The sequence below is a fragment of the Corvus brachyrhynchos genome, unplaced genomic scaffold, assembly GCF_000691975.1.
Source record: "Corvus brachyrhynchos isolate BGI_N302 unplaced genomic scaffold, ASM69197v1 scaffold514, whole genome shotgun sequence".
Classification (NCBI taxonomy): Eukaryota; Metazoa; Chordata; class Aves; order Passeriformes; family Corvidae; genus Corvus; species Corvus brachyrhynchos.
The window spans coordinates 2,694,943-2,713,883 of NW_008238319.1; the positions used below are offsets into that span (position 1 = coordinate 2,694,943).

The 18,941-nt window shown below is 43.5% G+C and overlaps 1 protein-coding gene across 1 annotated transcript in view; it reads left to right on the forward strand.

Annotated features, from left to right (window-relative positions):
* The window catches only part of CUNH10orf90 (chromosome unknown C10orf90 homolog), a 58,278-nt gene that overhangs the window by 8,046 nt on the left and 31,291 nt on the right, over positions 1–18,941 (forward strand). The gene's annotated exons all lie outside the window — the stretch shown is intronic.

Genomic DNA, 18,941 nt, shown 5'->3' on the forward strand with positions numbered 1-18,941 from the left:
GAACAGCAGTAATATTTCCTGAGCCAATTCCTTTCTTTAATTTGTTGTTGTTTTGGTGTCTGACACGTCCAGAGCTCTCCCTGGCCTCCAGAGTCTCTGTGCAGTACAAGTGTCTTGAACAGTTTATTTTAATCAGGCCTCCCAGAATTCAGTAAATACTTCAGGCCAATTTCTCCAGTACATCTGAACACATTCAGCAAAAACATGTGCAGCCAGTGATCAGACATAATTGCCAACAATTTCACACCCACAGAATCCTTGCCTGCCTCTAACATTCCCAAAGCCCTGTCCTTCCCATCTCTGCTTCAAGCAGGAATCTCCCAGTTGCTAAGGGGATGGAATTTTTGATGCAGTTCTGTGTGAAATGTTGTCAGCATCAAGTTGAGAAGTAGCTGTGCAGTTTTCTGGTTAATGTTCTCTGTGTCAGAGTGGAAGGACCAAGCTGCAGTGAGGAGCAGCTCTCCAGAGGTCTGGAGGCCAGGTTTGATCCAGGCACTATCCAGGCATTCCAAATATGACTTGAATCCATGTCTGCTGCGTTTGACTGGAACTCTGACAGTTACAGGCTGTCACAGGAGACTTCCACTCCTCTTCCCGACTCAATTACCCAGGCTCATGCTTCTCCTAAGATTACCATTGCTGTAAATAAAGTCAAGTTCATTCTCCTTTTTCCTTGCTATTCTAAGGAAAAGGGAGAGGCTGGTTTTCCCACCCAGCATCCAACTGAGCCCAAGCCTCAGGGGAGCTTTTGGTTGAATTTCAATTAAGCATTTATTTTTTTAGCTAAGTTGTGGTTATTGATGCACTGAATTTAAAAAAAACAGAGCAAAACCCTTCCCGTGTTTGTTGCCCATTCCCAAATCCTTGCTATAGGAGTATCTATCACAAGTCTTATCATAAGGTCTTAAAATAACAAATGTACCTAATCAGCTTAGGTCCCCTTAAAATTTTACAGGCACAAATCATTACTAGGCAAAATACTGCAGCACCCCACTAAGTTATGTTATTGCCACTCTATTTTCCATCCTGTATCCTGTTCCTTATGCAGCCTTGTTTTCCTTATTCCCTATTTTCGTGTGCTGAAAAGTTGCTTGCATTAAGATGTTCACACCCCCTGGTTTCTTTCCTGAGTCATCCATTGGTTAAAGCTCAATAATGTTTGGGTAGGCTGAATTATTTCTTGCACTTTTGTAGTGATCTGAGCATGTCCATGTGCAATTCCTGAATCGTATCCAACTCTGGAGCTCATTAACTGTGCAGGAGTCAGGCAGGCTCCACTTCCCATGTAAGTGCTTCCCTTCTCTGCTTCTCCCCTTTTCCCATTGGGATGGCACAGGCTGATGGAGAGGAAGATCAGCAGAGGATCATCCATGGAAGTGCTCTCCCATGGAAATGAAATCCCTCTAAACCTGGGGAGCTGGGAAATGCACACCTTAGAGTGCTGTGGAGTCTTGGATGGGTTGCTCCTCGATGTCATGTGGGTGTTTAACTGAGCTGCATGGGATAAAAGCCTCAGAAAAATTCTGTGTCTTGTGGACATCCCTGCTGTGCTCCCAGGGCTGGAAGGGACCTTAAAGCTCATCCATGGGCAGGGACACCTTCCACTATCCCAGGCTGCTCCAAGCCCCATCCAGCCTGGCCTTGGACGCTTCCAGGGATGCAGGGACAGCCACAAATGACAGATTGTGCCATTGCTGGTGCTCTGTATTAGGAGGGCTCATTAACTCCCCAGAGCTGCTCCAGGAGATGAAAATCTCCTTTTCACAGTGCAGGAATTTTAACTGTGCCCTGGCTAGAGATTACCCCAACCTGCTATAAATTGAGATGTTTCACTAATTGCTTTCTTGGTTCATTAGCCAAATTGTGAGTATGAGGGAAATGGAAAAGGCTCGGGATGAATTTCCTTTGCAATCCTTAATTTAAATGGTGAATAATAATTTAGTGTTGAACAAAACACACTGGGTGATTTGCTGTGCTGGAGCTCGTTTTTTACCTTGGGATCATTTGCCACCTTTGAAGCTTTGTGGGAAAATGATCCTCAGCTCTGCTTCATTGTGATGTGGTGTGACAGCAGGCAGAAGCTATCATCATTACAGAATAATTGTAATAATCTCAAAATTTATACAGAAACACTTTGTCATGGGAAGTCCCTCCTCAGACATTGTTTTAAGCAGAGACATAAAGGAGATAAAAGGCAAAAAAATCTTTAAAAGTTTTGCTTCTGTGGATGCTGTGGCTCTAGTTCCATTCCAGCCATGGAGGTGACAAAACTACAATGTGTCCCTGGTTTACTCTTTCCAAAACTCAGCTAAAAATCAAAGATGAACTCTGAGCAGCTGCAGGGAACAAATTCTACTAATTCATCACAGCCAATGCTGTAGAATTTAATCTGTTTTATGAAATTCCTCCCATTGATTGTTATGGCAGGGCTGTGGCCCAGGAGGTCATTTGTGAGCTCTCAATTGCTGGTTGTGTGACAGTGAATAAAGGAGGCCAAAAGAAAGGTTAAATTAAAGAAGCTGCTAGAAGCTATTTATGTGAAATGAATGTATATTATCTAAATTAATGACAGCAAACCTCCAATTAGCTGAATATTGATGCAGAATTCCAGCTTTATATGGTAAATACATGTTTTGTCCAGCCAAAGGGTTGGGTAAGGAAGTGTTTAACTGGAGTAGGGTTACAGGTAAATGAACATTTCCTGTTTATTGGGGCACAGTGACCTCACTGCTGCTGCTGACAAACCTTTACAATAAATCTGTCATTGCTTCCCAGCATCAATAAGGAATATTAAACTTATGACCTTGCCCTCTAAAATATCCTCCTGTAACACGGGATGAGCAAAAGCCTTGAATATGCTGCTTTGTGTTTCAATAAACAACTTAATTTTTATTTTAGAGCAGACATTTCCTCCTCAGCCCAGTGCATGTTGCTTTGGCTTAAATGAGCATGAAGGGGAACCTCTAAACTTGGTTCTGTTTTGTTAATTTAGAGGATTGCTCTGTAAAAATACATCATAGAGGGCTGCAGCTATGGACTCCTTCTGTTGTGGTCTTTGCAATTTATACACATTAAAATAACGGTGTGATGGAGTGATTTGATCAATTTACTCCTTGGGAAGGGTAGAATTTTGTTGTGGATTGTCAGTTACTTCATTATCCTGGTTATGGTCATTGAGATTCGAGGTTTAATTACACTCTGTGCAGAAAATCTCTATTTTAATGTGCATGTGTGTACCCCGGAGCTTCACATCTCCCCATCCTGTTCATCTTCTGAATTTGTGATTTTAGTGCATCTCTACCCTATTACTTCTTTTTTGACCTGCTGACGACTCCCCACTTATTTGGTGTCAATATTTTGCAGCAATGTTCTCCTTTCAGGACCATTCTGAGAAAATATCAGTTCCTAGAGTCCTAGGACGAGTTTAGGGAGATGTGGAGGCGGTGCTGTATTTTATTTATTTATATTTTCTTTGATTTCTGGCTCTGCTCCTTTGTCACCCTGGTCTTCATTCATTTCTAGGTGATTTACACTGGGTTTACTTTTTCTCACCTCATCCTCTGATGTATTTAATTCCATCCTAATTTTGAGATGCCTGTGATATCAAGATCCCTTTTTGAAAAGGAAGCAGCACTCTGGATTACTCAGCACTTCTGGGCTGTGTGTTCTTATTCAAACTCACACACTTTGTGTTATTTCAGTTTCTATTTTTAAGCTCCAGGTACAAATGCAGCTTCCCTTGTCTTCACTGTTCTTTGCAATTATTTTTTTTTTTAACCTGAGATTTTTCTCTCACCATTCTGTCCAAAAATAGGGAGGCTTTTATAGCTTTTTTTTTTAACCTGAGATTTTCTCTCGCCATTCTGTCCAAAAATAGGGAGGCTTTTATAGCCAGCTTTTAGTTAGGGGGGGAAAAAACCCACAAAAAACCCAACAAAAATATAATGAAAACTCAACTTTAAAAGTATAAAGGATGCTGTTCTATTCTGGGGTGGATGGAGCCAGGCTTTCTTTGTAGCCTCCTCCTCAGTCCCCAGGGCCTTCCCAGTAAAATTCTCTATTTTCCTTCTCTCCATTGTGTTTTCCTGCACAGGGACTGTGCCATCAGAGTGGGACTATATTTTCTGTGAGGGTTTTTCTTTTGTTTCCTGTGTCCCCCTCATCTTTCCCAGTTTGTCTAAGTGGGATTGCTCTCCTTCTGAAAGCTGAGGGCTATTTCCAACACCCACACTTGAAGACAAATAATTATATAATTATTTCTGTAATTATATAATATATGAAATCTGGGCACCCACACACCTTTTTCTTCATTTTGTTCCCCTACCTTTGATCCCCACTGCTGTTTATTCTACATTTCTAGCACGAGACATTTAGCAAAGGCTTTGGCTATAAGATGAATTCCCAAATCCATAGCTTTTCCTCATATTGTATTTTCAAACTGAAATCCTCTTGAAAGGTCACTTGAAGGTTTGAAATACCAGAGCACTTTGATTGCTGTTGATTTTTCTCACGGTGATTGAGCAGCCATCAAGCTCATCAAGCTTCTCTACTAAAAACACAGTCACTGGTTAAATTTTCTGTTCTTGTAAAGGAAGAGCCCACAGAGCTTTTCCACACAGCTGCTGCTGGAGCTGTGTTATTCAGGGATGGACATCCACAGGAATGACACCTGGATCTGCCCATATGGGGCAGAGGGGAAACCATTCCCTGTGTGTACTGGAATTCAAGGAGAGCACAGATCCATTCAGCCATGACTGTGATGAGGGATTGATTTCCACAGCCCAGCAGTGTTTGAGTTACTCAGTGCATAGCTCAGAGCAGCTGTGGCTGCCCCTGGATCCCTGGAAGTGTCCCCAAGGCCAGGTTGGATGGGGCTTGGAGCAGCCTGGGATAGTGGAAGGTGGAATGGAATGAGATTTAAGGTCCCTTCCAACCCCAGCCTTTCCATGATTCCATGAAACAAATCTCTGTATGATTAACTCAAAACCGCATCCTCAGGGAGGTGACAGGGCGACCTCTTTATTTTGGGGTTTGTAAGGGGGTATGTTTGCTGAGTGAATCATCTTTGGGATCATGCTAAGAACAGGTTTTTAGTCATCCTGCTGACGGTGGATGTGTTGTGTGGGATAATGTATTTATAGGTTTGGGTTGATAACCTTTCACCAAGTTTGGCTCAAACATTACTGAGTTCACAGTTTTATAGGCAATCCAAACAATGGATAACTTCAGTATAAATAACTCAGAATTCACTCAGGAATGGCTGAGGGTGGCTCTTTCATAAGAGAAATGACTATAGTCCTACCACCATCATAAATGCAAAGATCAAATTGCTTCGAAGACTTTAGGGAAAAACATAATATTGAAGATTTTTGGCTAAATGGTGACTTCTCTCAGCACTGACCTGCCTCCACATGAGTTTGATGCTGTTTAATTAATCTTTTCTAGGCAGAATGATGAAGTGTCTAAATGTCCCTGTGTCATCCCAGTGCTGTTTTCTCTTTGCCATCAGGATGTTTCTCTTGTCCCACTTGAGTTCATGCCCTTAGAATACTTTGCCACTCACCTTCCAGGCTTTGAGGATCCAGCTCTGCACTGACAAAAGGCAGAGGGCTGAGTTATGGTAGAAAAATGTTAATATCATACAGTGAAATTTTTTTATCCTTGGGAGAAGATAGATCATATAAACGAGGCAGTCATTGCTGAGCAGAGAACTTAAAATCTTTCCTTTCCCCAGTACAAAGTGCCAAGCCTTTTTAAGGAAAAGGAAGATGGGAAGTGCTTTGTGGAACTCGGTGGCAGAAATATAATAGCTCTGTGCGCCCCTCTTTGAAAAGCTGCAAGTTGGTTTTTTTAATCAGTGAAAAAGTAAATTATATATTATTTTTTACAAGAGAATTAGCTTTTATTTATGTAAAGCAATCAGTGTTTATTATAAGCTAAGCATTTGGAGAAACACATTTTAAAACCCCCACATTCTCTTGGATTTACAATGAGGGTTAAGTGCTTGGTTTTCACCACAGCTGAATAAAACCTCATCCTTCAAAAAAACCTGTTAAATATTCTTCAATTCTTGTAAACATCCTTCATTTCTTATTAAATGTTCTTCAGTTCTGTGTAATCCTGTATCATCTTCTCTTTGGCAGCCACACAGCAGCTGTTGGCTTGCTGTCCCTTGATTAATTCTCTCCCTGTTCCAGGGTGGAATACACCTAGTTTGTTTGGTGAAAGGGAATATAGCTCATATTTAAAAATCTCTTTTAATGCAGTTACAGCATCTTTGCAGATTTAATTAGGTCTCAGCCCCTTCCAAATCACAGAAGTCAAAGGTCCCATCTTACTTGTCCCTGAGGCACCGTTACACAAAGTCCCCAGATGGCGCCGAGCTCCGAGCGATGACTTTACCATAGAGGGGCTAATTACTTCTAATCTTACACATTGATGAGGCTGGATTTTATGTCTCTGAGCCACTGGGACTGGAACTGCCAAATTATCCTCTCCTGTAGCACGAGGGTTGTTTCTCCATGAGAGGGACTCCACGAATGCCAATCCCTTCCCACCAGGCGCTCGCGTTTGAGACCGTAATTATTGCTGGCACACGGCTGCAGCCGATGAGCTCCCGCTGATCCGCGTTGGGATCTCGGATAAGCTGCTCAGACCTGGCTCAGTTAAGCCAGGGAAGGGTGAGCAGGGCAGGAGGGGAAGCTGGGAGCTGAGTCCTGGGGGGTTGTGGAAGCTGCGGGTGGACATGGAGCAGCCCTGAGCCCAGCCTGGAACAACAGCTCTTTCATTTTGTGAGCAATAACCTGCATCAGATATTTAAAAGAAATGACTCAACGCTTTCCCCTTCTGAGAGGGGGGGGAAATGTCTTTGGAGTCTATAATGCATGAAGGTGTTGGAAGCCTAATCTAGTATAAGCTGCCTTCAGCCAGGCCTTTCAGCACCAGGGAAGAGAAAGGAATGTCTAAAAAGCAGCAAATAACTCCAATTGCACTCTGATTTCACAGCTATGAGTGCTGGAGGTCAGGAACATAAAGCTGTTTATTTCTCCCCACAAAGCAGAGGCTGTTATCGTAACCTGCTGTAGGTGCAGGTATTGCAAACTCCTTCAGGGAAATATTGGATTTTATTACAGCATTACTTCACACCAAATAGGCTCCTTTCTCTGCTTCTTTCTCTACTAGTTTTAACCCAGCCTTGGAGTTGTGTCCCAAAAGGAGGAGGAGTTTTTTCCAGGAATCTGAGAGTGAGGTTAGAGTAATTTGGGGTTAGCATGTACCACATCTTAATCTAGCTCTGCCAGTGAGTAACCACGACCTGGAAGCTTTGTTAGGTAAGGAGAGGATTGGGAAGAATAAGGTTTGGAGCTGGTGGAACTTTTAGTTGTTTGTTTGCAAGGAAATCAATAACACCTTGATTTAGCTACTGCTTTTCAAAAGGCAACAGGGAACTAAGCTGGAACTGCTCTCTGGGGGGAAAAAAATAAACCCAAACCACCAAAAAACCCCCCAAACCCAATAAACCCCCCACACCCTCTACCTAGGAAATCCTGGGAAAATCCTAGTAGTGTCACAATACACAGCCAGAAACACCAATGTACACCCAAGGTACAGAAACATTTTGTGCTCATTTCAGGACTTTATTTAGCTATAAAAAGACCATTATAAATTAGAGAAATCCACCTAATTTTGAGTTAATGAACTTTCCTTAACTGTTGAATGAAGTATATAAATCTCAATTTATAGATTTATCAGCATTAAGTTTCTGGCCAAGGTGGTAATCCCAACATTCCTCTAAATAAGGCAGTGCTACATTTGAGTAATAAGATGGTTTTTAATCAATGTGACATAGACCAGACACATACTCCAAAATAATACTTTCAGTTTAGGTTATGAGAAATATTTTTGCCTTTTTATTTAAAATAAATGACTGACTTGCTGGAAGTTTTGGGTTTGTTTTTTTTTTTTACATCATAGGTGAACTTTATCCTGCTAAGCACCAAAAAGTGCACACACTTCTGAGTATGTTTTAAATTTTTTTGCTCTTTAAAAGGGGAAAAATTCTAAAAACCTGGGGTTTAATCTTTTTAAAGAGGACAAAATTTTAACCCAGTGCCCTTGCAGGTATCCCTGCAAGGTTTGTCTCTCCAGTTGGCTGCTGCTGCTTGGATTTAATTTACAGTAAATACTCGTGTGGTAAATATTGGCCTTTTTGCCTCAACTCCCTTGAGTAATGCAGTGCTCTCTAGATTAAACCCCTGTGTGTCCACAGCTGTTTAACATCCCACTGTCCAGATTTCCTGGCTGCATTTGGGGAGAGAGAATTCAGGATCACTGAGCTCCATGGTGCAGGGTTTGAAATAAAACTGGCTTGTTTTCCTCCTCAGGGTGGGCCAGCTGCTGGAGTGCTCCCAGCACACATTTAAACTTGTCCTAGCAAAGACCAGGCTTTTCTCTGTTTTCCCTTGGGATATAAGAGCCACCAAGGTAACTTTTTGGAGTGGATGTAAAAAAAGGTCCATTACAAACAAAAAAAACCAAACCAACAAACAGGCAAAACCACGTCTCATCCTTAAAAAAACCCCAAAAACCAACCAAACAAAAAAACCCATCAAACTAAAATTGCAAATTAACCAAAGTAACTGGAACTAATCCACTAGAGAGATCTACCTGAGCCTATTGGTCCAAGAAAATCGGAATAAAAAGAAGATATAGGTGCAGAAAGGAGGAGAAAGGGTGCACTCAGTTGTCTGTGGGCTGCAGTGATGGGGTTTGGCTGTACAGTTTCATATCCCCATTCCCAGCTGCAGCTTTCCCAGAAAAACATTCCACCTGAACTTTCCTGCCCTTGACTTTGGGCAGAACACGACCTGGTCACGTCCTGCCTGAGCTTTGGTGTGACCAGCACAGGGCTGGGAGCTCAGAGTGCTGCTTGTTGAGGCTGAAAAGGCTCAGCCCTGTCCCACAGGTCATTTCCCAGCTTCCAGCTGCAGGGTTTGATGGCACTCGATGGTACAGGGAATATCAATAGTGGCCCAAGAGGTTTCTGAAAGTGCATTCAGCAAAGTCTGCGTCCTGTAACTGGTGGCCCTGAGGAGGCGTTTGGGATCAATTCTCATCCCAAAGCACCCAGTGGAAAGGCTGGAATTGGGAAGGGCCAGGATTTGGCTGGGGAAATTTGGCTGGGTTATTTAATGGCTTGTGTGTTGGCTCTGGATCAGAGATTGTCATGGAAAGGAACAACTCCAGGACAAACAAAGTGGTGCTGGTGGCAGCCATCCCCAGCCACCTCATTTGCCTTGGATGGAGAATTGTCTCAGCATTTGGTTGTTCTGAGCTGTTCAGTTATCACTTCTCACTGCATTATTGCAGGCATTCTCTGCAGTAAAATCTGGGAGTCTGATGCTGAGTCTGTCACATTTAGGAAGGTGATGGCTCCAGCAGGGCCTTGCTCCGTGACTTTAGACAGGCCAGATGTTGTACATGGTCATGCCCACGGTATCACAGTACTGGGGTCAAGCAGCTGTGGCATTATCAGATTGGCCTCCAGCACTTCACTTTTCTCCAAGCCCCTCAATTTCCATAATCTTCCTATGAGATTTCCATATTTTTTTAGACAGTGAAAGCAAAAATGTGAAATGGAAAATCCAGGCTAACAAGAAAAAGGCCGTTTCATGGGCAGCAGAGCTGACAGAGCCCATGAGCCCAGACCCAAATATTGTTCCTCACTCCTCCCCATGTCTCCTTTCCCATCTGCCCCCTGTGCCTCCTCCTTGCTCCTAGGACAAGGGATGTGCCCTGCCTGACTGGGAAATGTGTCCATGGATCAAACAGGGATGACCTGGTAGCCTTTCCTTCCCACAAAACCATTGATTTTTGTGGTCAGCTTGTTGGGAGATCAGCTATCGACCCTGCTGTCAAGTTGCTTGAAAGAGGCCACAACCTCAAAAGCCCCAGGCTGGACGTAAAGAAGGATAGGGTATAAATCAAATTCCTTTTGGAAATCAGGCTAAAAATGTGATCCAAGTAAAGAGCACAGTGCAAAAGGGTTGTGCTTTATTTGTGTTGGTTGGGGGTTTTTTTCCTTACTTTCCTTACTTTTATCTACTGTAGATACAGTAGATAAAAATTAGGAAAAAACCAGGACTTCTAAACCACAGGGACAACTTTTTTGCAGGGAAATTTGTGTCAAGCCCAGGAGAACACAGCCCTTTAAGTTTGTTCCTATGCCACTCTTAGCGATGTCATAATTAAAATATGAAAGTATATGAATTACTTTATTCATGGAAGTGGCTCTTAAAGGACAACTATTACCAACAATAACTACTCACATATTGAAATATTTTTCTGATTGGCCTGGTGTTGAATTTCTTGGGGGGTGCGTGTGTGTTTTACAAGCACAGCCTTGGAGAACGAGGAATTACGGGAAAATGCGTTTTCTCATCCATCTGTTGCAGCTCTGATGTTGAATGCAATTATTGTTGAATGCAGTAATTTGGGATCTGAGCTGAGTTTTGCTGGAATACACAAACAGCCACCAGGTTTGGGTGGTTGCTAGGCAGCAGCTGATGGCTCCTTGGAAAAGCAGCCAGGGCAGCCCGGGCTGGGTGCTGACAGCCCCAGCCTTGCTCCTTCTCATCCAGGTGACATCCACAGCCAAAAGAAAGCTGGAGAGAACTCCCCATTTCATCCCAAAAAAGCTTCCAGAAGTTAGGGGTTTGAGGGCTTTAGCATTTAATCAGCGATTCCAGGCTTTTCTGCACTGTTTCAGAGCTAAAACCCTGAGTGATTAAAAAAAAGAAAAAAGGTGATGGCCAATTGTCTTCTGCTGAATCTGGTGATAAAACCAACAGCCACCAGGTGTTATGGTCATATGACAACATTTCTTATTTAATCTCTGTTATTTAATCTCTCTCTGTATTTCTCCACCTGTTGCAATGGAACCCAAAAAGGGCAATTTCAAGATCCTGCAAAGCGTGGGTGTGTAGTAAAAGCACGTTGTGAATAGAGGTTTGTTTTTCTGCTTTCCCTTCCGAAGGCAAATTCAGGTAATAATTCACCAACCAAAAAGTTTTATCTGATGGAATAACTGCAAAGTTTAGCTGTGTGAAGAGCTGTTAGATTTAGAATAGAGGCAAGCCCGTGGTAACGGAAATAAATTAGAGGGAGCTGCAAAATATTCTTAAATTATACAAGATAAAACTATTTGTGATCACACCAGCGACTTAGAAATGGAACTTTTGAGGCCTCATAGTTATTTAAATCTTGGCTATTGTGGTTTTATCCTGTGAAAGCTGATTTTTTTTTTATCTTGGTTTTAGCCTCCTGCATCCCCTATTCTCAAGCAGTTTGTGATGGCTGTAATCACAGCAGTTAATGTGAAAGACTTCCCAGAAAGAAAGAATTAATCCCAAGTATTACACAAAAAATGAGTGCTTCTATTGTACAAAAGTAACATGAAAAGTCTGTATTAAATGTGGCGTGGCTGGAGCTTCAGCAAGTTTTGTTTTGTCGTACAAATCGTTCAGTGTCAAATTGGGCTCGTGAACATCCTGTTTCTTTGTTTTGGAAACCAAATAGGAGGGATAGAGGTGTGGGCTGGAATCACTCCTTTGATGCCTCCACAAAGCCATCTGTACCCACGGCACACATCATTTTCTGGAGTCACTGCTGTATTAAGAGTATTAAAAGAAAAAAAAAAATCAATAAATACCATTGTTAAGCCAAAGCATCCCGAAAAAATCCCTGCAGCAGGCTATATACTGAGCCATAAAATGCATAACAGGCGGTGCATTTGTCCTCTCTGAGTTTCTTCTCTTTCAAAAGCAGGGAAATGTAAGAAATACTGACTTGGGAGGCCACACAAAAACCTTGAGCTCTTATTATGCACAAGCAGCTCTGGGCAATTGTGTACATTTTGTAATTGCTACCAATTCTGAGCAACACGGGTGGAATTTTTATTTACAGACTCCATTTGTGCCATCAAATTCTCTGCATGTTATGACCTTTACATAAATACTCATAATAACACTAAAATAACTCTTCATAAATATAGTTTTTTGGCTGCAGAGCTGCTTTGCCTTTGTTTGCTTATACGTTGTGCTTGTCATGTTTACAGTCACTTAGGAATTTTCTGGCTGGCTCAAGCATTCCTGAACTTCCAGAAATGGATATGGTCCCTAAAATGGGGGTGTCTTAATGCCATGTTGTGAAGGGGACTCTGAGAGGGGCGAAGGAACCCTTCCATCAGCTCTTTATGAAATGTTTCTGTTAATTACACCTTTATTTTGAGAGGACATTGGGTGCTCAGCGGTCAATAAACCAAATAATGTGGCAGTGGGTACTAATGAATCTCTGTGTGAGGCTCTGAACCAGGAATTGTCTTCAGAATTCCTTAAAATTAGTAAAAATTAGGCATTGATGTTGCTTGGACTCGCCTCCTTTCTTTGTCTCTATCTCCTGGTCACCTTCTTTTCTCTACAAACCTCTGGCACATCCGGTGTTCGTGTTGAAATATTGAATGTATTTATTCAGGTTGGCCTAACCCAAAAGTCAGTGCTACAGATTTCTTACGTGAAACAGCCTCAATGAGTGCTTTGCTTTTGGTTTTTCCCCTCTCCTGCCTCCCATGCCAGGCCAGTGACACTTCCAGAGCCTCTCAGCCCCTCATCTCCCGCTAATTCCCACTGATCTTCCTGTTCCCACATGGTCCCAAATGTCACCTCCAGGGCAAAACCCCTTCCTGGAATTCCTGACCCCACTCGAGGGCTTGCTTAAAGAAATAGCAGCAGTTTTCCAAAGGAATAAAATGGCCACCAAACAGGAACTTTGTCAAGAAACCAAAGGCATCACGTCCCTTGGTATGAGCAGAGGGCACCTCATACAGGAATCTGAATTTTCCAGGATTTCCTAGAGAGGATTCCTTCTCTCAGGAGGAGAGTTTGGGTTTTTTTTTTTTTTGTTGTTCATGCACCATCTCCCACTGCTTTGCCGAATCCTCTTAGAAAAATGTGTCCGAATTATAGAAATGTGTCTATGTCTCAGAATCATGGTGAGATGTGTGGACAACATTGGATTGCCCGACAGCACATGACTGAAAATTAAAACAACAAGAAGGGAAAAAGAAAGAGAACTTGGAGGACAAAGGGAAAAGGGAGAAAGGGAAGAATTTTCTTCATTTTGTCTCTGAGTGTGATGGATGTGCTGGGGGTGATTCCTCTCTTTATATTATTAAGGGAGGATAAAGAATAATATCAATGCCTAATGAAAACACCATTTTTTTTCTCTTGTGCATGGGTTTGAAGATATAATTCCTGTGCTCTTTCTAGCCCCCTGATGAGCCCCCTTGCTTCTAATGGCATGGATAATGAGAGATCTATGACTTGTGGCTCTTTGATAGCAGACCAGGACTCATTTGTCCCTTCCATGGTGGATCCTGTAATCATCTCCGCAGGCAGCCAGCACAGCCCCAAGGTGTGCAAGCAGGGAGAGATAATTCACTTATCAAATCTCACTTGTAACAGAAGAAAATCCATCCTGACATCTTAAAAAAAAATAAAACACATTTTTCTATTTTGTTTACACAATGAATCCTGTTCAGGCTGAAATGATTTCAGGCTGTTAGGCTCGCTCTGATTTGAAAGCCTTCCCCACAAAGCAGCCTTAAAACACCATCATTTGGTGCCACTGTGTTTGAGTGCTTTCTTTTGTGGTAAAGTGCTTGTTTGTGTTGGTTTGGCTTTTTTCATGACAAGAAAGGTTTGAAGTAAAGAGCTGGCAGCTGCTTTGCCCTCCTTTGAGCCCACATCGCTGTTTGACCCCTGTTGTCACGATGTGCAGGCGACTTTTGTAAGTGCAGCAAAGATGCTCTAGGAGGACTGAGGGAGCGTCCTTCTGTCATCCTCCCTCGATGAGCAGGTTCTGTGTGGTTTTTAGGTGTGTCCCAGCTCTCAGGATGGCACCCTGTGCTCCTTAAACATCCTGGTGAAAATTCCTGCCAGGCCATACACCAAGGTTGCTGAAATCCTGCAGAGATTGTTAATGTAACCCCTCCCCTCTCCCTTGAATTTAACATCACTTCTGGAGGCTCAGCAGAATGTCTGTGAAGGACAGCAAGAGAAGCTGTGGCTGCCCCTGGATCCTTGGAAGTGTCCAAGGCCAGATTGGATGGGGCTGGGAGCGACCTGGGACAGTGGAAGGTGTCCCTGCCTGTGGCAGGGGGTGAAAAAGATGATCTTGAGGTCCCTTCCAACCCAAACCATTCCCTGTGCCTGTGCCGAGGCTTTCTGGAGATGCATCACTCTCTCCACTAATGACTAAACACAACATTTTTTGGTAAATTCCCCATGAGTCAATGTAATATCAGCAAGGACTCTGATGAACGGTGGAATTCTCAGCATTCGTGTCTCTACTTTTAACCGGAATGTGAACTTTGCCTTCACTGCTCAGTCTTATTTTAGATGACACCAGGCTCTGCAATTCTATGATATCCTTCCTTTATGACACATGAAGGAGACCAGAAGACGTGGGTTTGGTTCCAGTGTTCATTCCAGCTTGGCTTTCATCTCCGATGTATCCGTAATGTCCGGATGGTTTTTCTGGATGACTCAGATCTGAGGGAGCGAATGCTGATCTCTCCCAGCCCTTTACTGAGAAAGGAGAGTGATGAATCTTTCATGATGACACTTCTTTTCCTCAAGGCTTCTGCAGGTATTTGAATTTAAAAAGCCACAAGGAAATTTAAACAGTTTTAATGTTTTAAACAGAATCGAGTATGAATTACTTCCTCCAGTGAGAATAATACATAGAAGGAAGAAAAGGCCTTAAGAAAAAATGTTTAAGTGAGACCCTGTGTTAGCAGAGTGATGGCTCTGATGCCTGACCCTGCAGCCAAGCCATCAGTGTCCTTTAGCTCCCAGGTGCTAAGCAGGGAATTTGGGAAATCTTGGGGAATTTTTGAGTGATGCCGGGATCCTGGCTGCCATGGATATGGGAGGGAGCCCAACTCCCCTCACCGGTCTCATGGATGTTGGGCAAAGATCAACAAAAAAGATAATTTTTTTTGTAAAGTGGAGAAGTTTTCCTCTTTTCATACCAGTCTGTGTTCTGCAGTGCTGTTTTATGGCGTTTTCAGGGAAGCACTAGAGGTTCCTGGAAGTTCAGAGGAGTTCACTGTGAGGTGATGCTGGTGGCTCAGAGGGGACAGGGGATGTGGCCAGTGCAGAGCAAGCAGGGCTTGAAGCAAAGCAGGGGAGACCAGAAGTGCTGACACACATTTGAGATTTGTCAGCATATGAACAGTAAGTGACTAAAATATGCAACTTTCTTGACAAAAACTGGGGATGAGGCCAGGGCCAGTGGTCTAAAGTCATTCCAGCTCTGCCTGGTGTCACTCTGGGTGTCAATCATGCAATGCTTGAAGTTGGAAAAGCTCTCTAAGATCATCGAGTCCACCCATTCCCCCTGCACTGCCAAGGTCACCACTAACCCACGTCCCCAAGTGCCACATCCAGAAGATTTCTGAACGCTTCCAGGCGTGGTGATACTGCTACTTCCCCAGGCAGCCTGTTCCCATTCTTGAAAACCCTGTTGATGGAGAAATTTGCCCCAATATCCAACCTAAACCGCCCCTGGCCCAGCCTGAGGCCGTTCCCTCTCCTCCTGTCCCTGTTCCCTGCGAGCAGAGCCCGACCCCCCCGGCTGCCCCCTCCTGTCAGGGACTTGTGCAGAGCCACAAGGTCCCCCCTGAGCCTCCTTTGCTCCAGGCTCAGCCCCTTTCCCAGCTCCCTCAGCTGCCCCTGGGGCTCCAGCTCCTTTCCCAGCTCCGTTCCCTGCCCTGGACACGCTCCAGCCCCTCCATGTCTTTCTCACAGCTGGTTCATCATCAAACAGTGTCCCCCAGCCTGGCATGTGTGTAGCAAAGACCTGAAACACTGGGAATCCAGCATTTTCCATGTCTTTTATGTGAGTCCCAAGTTTTGCACAAAACCTGAGCTGGCTCCGTGTGGGGCTGTTCTGGGGCTGCCAAACATTCCCGGGCCGCGATTCCTCAGCAGCACCCTCACCTTTGCCATCGATCTGGGCTTCAGCAGCTGATTTACGAGTCCATCTTTTCTGAATCATTATCTGAGGTGGCTGCCAGTTGGCCCAAGGCAGGATCCAAGCACTCGAGACTGGGGGAATCAGTTCCAGCTGCACTCCGTAATTAGGAAAACCCTGGGCTGTAGCCGGATGTCCAGATGCCTTGCCAAGGAGCGTAGCATTTGCTTCAACAAACAGGATTTGTGAGGGGAAAAATTAAAAAGAGTGAAGATGTCATAGGACAGAGGTCATGTGCCAGCAGTTGCTCCTCTGTTCCTCATGGCATCTCCCATTTTTTAGCGGGAGAGCTGGATGGTGGTGGGAAGGCCTGGGGAGGTTAAACCAATCCTCGGGATTTCAACTTGGAGAGAAGTAAGTTCCTCCTGCTCCCCACAGAGGTGTAAAGTACTTGAAATGCCATTTCTTTCATGCTTTTGCATGAGGGGAAAAGTGAACTTTGCATTCTGTTGTGTAACAAGGGTTCCAATGTGTTTTGTCAGCAATGAGAATTTGAACACTCGCTGTGTGACACATCTCAGCTGAAGCCTTATGCTCCCTGTAGTGCCTTCATTGCAAACACAGGTTCAAGCTCTTTTCAAAGGTTTGGGCTTTTTTTTTTCTTTTGCTTGTTCTCTCAACATGAATTAACAAATGTGAAGCTTCCAGCAATGGATTTAATAACACCATGATAAATGCCAGTGCTTTTGCCACCAATGCCATTTAATCTGTCTCAGCAAATACATTCAAGGACTGGCCAAAAGTTTGAGTGCTTTCCAGCTATAGGATTCCTATAGCAATATGAGAATGTCCTTGCACGGCATAGGGTACAAAAGACAATGCAAAACTCCACTGTGGAGAATTTAGCAAAGAAAATAAATATTTCCTTTTCTTCTTCTTCTCACCTCAATTATTGTCTCTCCTGCTCCAGAAACAGCTACTTTTTAAAGTTAGACTTTACCAATCTATTCCCAGGGGTCTGTGGAAAATTGGAGGGTTCTACCTACAGATTACTGCTAATCACAGGAGGTTCCTTGGATAAGAATAATTTGCCTGTTATGTGTAACCTGCAGTGTGGACTTTGACAACTTGTTCTTCTTTGGCCCTGTAGTCCTCAGTCTTTCTCTGGTGCTGGAAAGGCATCTGAATGAATTTCATGGAAGAAGAGGCCTGTTGGATCTGATTTATCCCTGGTCAGCCTCTGGATTCCCTTGTGCACTGGTTGACATTCACAAGTTGATGATCTCCCGTTGTAGTTTCTTGCTTGATCTGAGACAACTGTGGGGTTCTTACTGCAAAGCATTTCAGGAAAGTATCGATAAATTAGTGGAAGCTGTTGCTTTAATTACATAGGGGTTTTTTATCAAATTTCTGTTAATGTCTCACTCAACCCAAGAATCCCTTCTTTACCCCTCTCTGTAAATTATTCCCTATTTAGTTGTTTTAAGAAATAAATAATACAGCACACGTGGCTACTCTTAATCATGAAAGTGCCCACGTGTAACTCACCACGGCGCTGATACCCTGAAAATAACCTTCCCATGAGGCTTCCCCAGCAGCAGAGAAGGATTTTGTCCTTTGGTTTTGTCCTCCTCACTGTGCTCCACGACAGGGTGAGGAGCTGGCTCTGAGGGCATCTCACCTGTGTTTGGTGCCAGTGGTTTCCAGCACTAGACCAGGTTCCCTGACTTTGCACTGATTGCAACCCAGCATTATTCCTTTGCCAAAAACCATGGAGTGGGCCCTCTGCTCTGGCTAGTTTCTGGATTCTCTGTTTTTCCCACACTGTGGCTAATGTTTGCTCTGTGGCTCTGGACTCTCTGTTGCCCAATGACAAAAACAAATCTCTTCCTTTCATGCCAGCTAGGGATGTACACGGTGGCATTGGCATCTTGGAATTATGCTAAGGAAGTGTTAAAGTATATTTTAGTGTATTTTATTAAAACAAAAAGCTCTTCAAACATCCTCTAAATGTTGCAGTGGGACTAAAGATTTCTTGAGGGATAGAACTGATATCTTCCTCCTCTTCCCCTTCACCCAAAGAAATGAATTCTGTTGTGGTGGGCATGCTTTAATAAACGCTTCCTAAAGGGGAGCTGATTTATATTCCTGTGTTGATATAATGCAACACACAAACTGAAATTCTGCTTAGCAAAAAATTTTCTCCTGTGGCAGCCTGCCTGGGTGGAAGAAAAATAATAGAAAAGGTCTTACCAGTGGTGTGACATGTTGCTGTAAAACAACAGCCAGGAACGTCAAGAGATTTCAGTCCAAATGGAGAATTTCTGAAAATTAATTTTGGATGCTTAATACAAACTAGAAAGTAACGTAATTTCTGGCAAAGCAGTTGACAGCAGACGTAATGCATCAGTGCAATAGCCCAGACTGTGTTAAATGGAAATTAGCTCCATGTAAAAACTGCAGAGAGAGAATAGTGCTCGCACAAAACAACCCCTGACAAAAGCAGAGGTTGAGGTGCTGGTGGAACAGTTATCACCGAACTAGGAATGTTGTGATGTAATAGAATTTGTGGACGTGGTTTGGATTCACTGCAGCCCTTTAAACAGGAAGGTGACTTAGTGCCAGTGAAATCCAGCTCGTTGCTGGGCTGTCTCTGCTCCCCATTCTGCACAGAGCACAAAAGGGGCATTTGTTGAAATCCACATTTCTTGGCTTCCCCGGTCCCTCCACAGTCGTGCCTGAAACCATGGAAATCAAAATCAGAGATAGTGAAACTTTGGATCAGCCCTGGACACAGTATGGGACTGTCCAAATCCTTGCAACAGGATCCCAGGGGGTTTCAAGTGCCTCTTCTGTGGAGGTGGAAAAACACATCCCAGGGCAATCAGATCATTTCCAGGACTCTT